A 4,354-nucleotide genomic window follows, 5' to 3' on the forward strand; every position below is an offset into this window, starting at 1 on the left:
ATTGGCAGAAGAATCTCTTATTTAAGAATTTTGTATACTTGCATTTGAGAAACTCCTTTACCCTGTTACACTTGCATCTAAGAACCCCTTTACACTGTAACAATAAGCTGAGACCAGATGACATTTCAGTTTTTGTTTTAAAGCAAACAGTGTTATAAGTTCTTGACACTACCTGGACATTTATTGCATAATATACATCCAACTACTTTAGACTCTTTTTCATGTAAGTCTGTTTGGATACATATGATAATTATCTTCACACCTAGCACTGTAGTTATGTATATTTTGTTCATCAAAGCTGTACAGTTTATTTCTAGATACATAACTGTTTCATAAATGTACAGAGCAGGCACTCTCAGTATTTGTAATTCTTTGAATTTATATCTGTAGTACTGTCTTGGTGACATGTTTTCAATGCACCTAATCGCATTCTTTTGCAATTAAAGCAATCTGCTTATATGTATATTGATGCATGATTCCACAAGGTATATAGTAACAGATATGTGGATAAATTAGAGCATAATACATTTTTACCAAACTGTTGTGTTCTACAGTTTGCAAGATTTTTCTCATGAGAAATGCATTTGTATTAATTTTTAAGAATATTTTATTTATGTAAGTCTCCCATATTCTGAGACTGTCCACCATCAATCCCAGAAATTTGCTGCAATGAACTTTGTAAATGCTGGAGTTACCAACTTGATATCATGATCATCTGCTTTGATTGCCCTTTCACTTGTGTTCTCATGTAAGTTGTTTTATTTCCATTTCGGAAAAGGTTAAAACTACAGATCGCAGAGCTACATGATTGCTGTACATGTACAGTATCTAGTGTGACCACCATGGACTGTATAGCACACACTTCAGCCTATTAAACAAGAAATTTGTTGATGCACTTTCTCAACATGAATGGCTATTGAAAACATGGACTTTGAATGTACTCTGTACTAATCATTTAATGATTGCTGTGATTGTTCAGTATGCATTGTGAACACTGCAGACTGTTTGGCATGTCCCTCAGACTGTTAACAGCAATTTAAATACGTTAATGTACTTACTTATTACAGACTGAGGTACATCAAAATGTCCCATGTCATGATCGAACGGAAAAGAGTAAATTAGAAGCTGTTACTAAAAACAACTAACAAACAATATGACTTGGGGGATATCATACATTAATTGAGTTGAGTGTTTATTAAATACATCGCCGATTGTAGATACACTAATCAAAAGGACTCTATAAACATTGTGCATTCCTGATACTACCACAAATTGGCAGTTACGATCATGAGGATTAGGATGATGGCGATAATTACTGGACTACAGACCCATGGATGTTGTACCAATAACTCAGATGATGATGACATACTGATAGCACTAGTTTAGTGAAGACTGATTAATACATGCCAAAAAGCTGAAACGTTGTGAACTGTTTCTGTAAGGAATTTTGTAATTATCATTTTCGTTAAAGCTGTGCTAGTTTCTCATTCTCACTATCTTTCAAGTAATTAAAATTCCCCTGAATTTTAAATCATATTTTAAGTAATTTACATAAATAAAATTAATATTTATTTCGTTTATTAAATAACACTCTGCTCCAGATGTTAAATTTTTCAAGCCTATTATCTTCCAACAATCTTCTCATTGTTGCAAATGAGTACTATTATTAGCAGTAATAGTACAGTCCATAGTCTTTATTCTTCATTGGATTTTGTTGCATATATATGTATATTTAGTATTGTCTGCAGGTGTAATTTTTTGCATTTGCATGTCACCTTGTTTTTTTGTTTTTTTGTTGTTTTTTTTTCTTTGCCATATGCTGAGAAAACTCGCACATGGTGCAATGTCCACCATTAAGATGTCTGGGAGCACTCATTCAGAATTAGCCAGTGTGTTCCTATTGGTGAAGTGCATAGTAAGTGATAAAGTTTTGATTTTGGTAGATTTATGATGATTTGCATTTTTTGAATACCAATAATCGTCAAGCTATGGTATCTGAGCCTTGTTGTGTGTATGTGTCGCATAATTTAGTAGTCGTTTCAGTCTGTTTGGGATTAATATTAAACAAATCCTGGAAAAAATTAAATATTGTTGATTCTAGCTACCTCCAAACTTACACACATGAGATATTGGTTACACATTTCAGGACAGAAATATCAGGGATCCACTTTTGCTACTTGACTCAGTCATTTCTAATAAGAATAATACATGAGTGGTTTCTTGTTGTGTTGCGTATCACACTGTGGCACAGCAGACACTATTGTTTCAATGCTGTCTTCATGAACACAATCCGCTTTTCAGCAGAATTTAAAAATTTAGTGGGTATTTCATTTTGCTTTGTTCTTGAGTCTACAAAATGACAATTACAAAAGAGTAACAGTTCAGACATGGGGGAAGTGGGAGAGGTAGAAACAGAACTTGCTACTGAGAGTGTACGAGAAGGGTCAGTCACCATATTAGAACCAGGTGATGAGATACAAGAAAATGCAAAAGATGGGACAGAAAGAATGTTACAGTCAGTATTAGGAAATATAGAAACTGCTAGAGAGTCATGCAAAAAAATGGAAAAGGAAATAGAGCTTGAGCAAAAAGATATTAGCTAAAAGATAGAAAAGCTAGATTCGAACAAACCTAGAAAGAGTTTAAATAGAAACTGGACTCTGAGTTAGAAAAGAAACTTCCTGGCGTCATGTTTGTGGCAAATAAAGAGTTTGAGAAATTCTGAGATCTAGTTAAGGAGGCGTTCAAAGATGGAGAATTCGAAATAAATTAAAAGAATGGCAGTTTGAGAATTTGTGAAGAAAAAAACTAGAACACTTGGATAAATACATTAAAGTCAACGCTGTTGAGTGTAAACGAGGGATGACTGGAAACAAAAATTACTGCAATTAAATTTTCCAGGAATGTAGCAAGTGTAGACCATTCTAAGATTGAGAGCAGGATAGGTAATTTAGAAAAAAACAGTACAAAGTAAAAATTTTACAGTGTTGCCAGTGGAACTGTAGGAAGATAAAGCGAGAAGAGCAAGAGGTTGATTGAAGGGAGCAAGTTTGGATTGGTGAGTACAATCACCAGACAAATATGAGGCTGTTGAGGAATTGGTATTAGCATTTCTGAGAGAGTGTTGATCGAGAAAAAAACAAAGTGATGTTATAGAAACTTGTATAAAGTCTCCATAGTGTGATAGGAGAAATAGGGGGAGTATGACAGAGTACAAGGAGAGGTCGTGTCATGTGACTTGAGCTGACCATTCGCCAGGTGCAAGTCTTTCGATTTGACGCCACTTTAGCTGTCTGTTGTGGCCGAGCGGTTCTAGGCGCTTCGGTCTGGAACCGCGCGACCGCTAAAGTCGCAGGTTCGAATCCAGCCTCAGGCATGGGTGAGTGTGATGTCCTTAGGTTAGTTAGGTTTAAGTAGTTCTAAGTTCTATGGGACTGATGACCTCAAATGTTAAGTCTCATAGTGCTCAGAGCCATTTGAAACATTTGAACCATTTGACGCCACTTTGGCGACTTGCACGTTGATGGGAATGAAATGATGATGATGAGAACAACAAAACACCCAGCCCCTTAGCGGAGAAAATCTCCGACCCAGCCAGGAATCAAACCCGAGCCCTTAGGATTGAAATTCTATCACGCTGACCACTCAGTTAATGGAGTGGCTCAGTAGGATAAAACATTTAGGTAGCACATGGAATGAAAGAGATACTATTGAAGTATTAGTGGGCAAGTTGCTTTCCAATAAGGGATGTACATTAATAGAGTGATGGATGCAGATAGGTGGCAAACAACTTTTTCATTCCGTGAGGGCAGAAACAGTGCGTAGTGACATGAGAATGGCCCGGCATAATGACAAGCGCCGGCATGAAGATCAAGAACGGTACAACAGAGAGGGCTGTTAGATGACGTCAGCCAATAGCACGCTGACTAAGACGTCACCACGACAGGAGTGGCACCTACTGCCTAGCCGTGGCGGACTAGTAGACTGACACTGGACAACTACAGTGATGTTAATGGTAGCTGACTTATGAACTTGTGTGATTAACCTGCATGGAAATTGTATATATCAAAATGACATTAATTATTTGTATGTCGCCAATTGCTTGCGACCTATCATGTAGAAATTAAAGTTAAGTATTGTCAATTCAATTATTGTAATAAACTTCATTAATATGATTTGCTTGAGTGTTGTCTAGATATCCGAGAAAAACAGCTTCCTAGGCACCTTATAAGACACGATTCGACAGGATTCCACAGATAATAGTGCTCAGACAAATAAGAGTGAACAAAATAAACGTAAGAGATAGAGGAGGAACAAGTCAGATGAATTTTAGGGGTAATAACGGAGGTCATTA

Source organism: Schistocerca gregaria, chromosome 3 (assembly GCF_023897955.1).
Source record: "Schistocerca gregaria isolate iqSchGreg1 chromosome 3, iqSchGreg1.2, whole genome shotgun sequence".
NCBI lineage: Eukaryota > Metazoa > Arthropoda > Insecta > Orthoptera > Acrididae > Schistocerca > Schistocerca gregaria.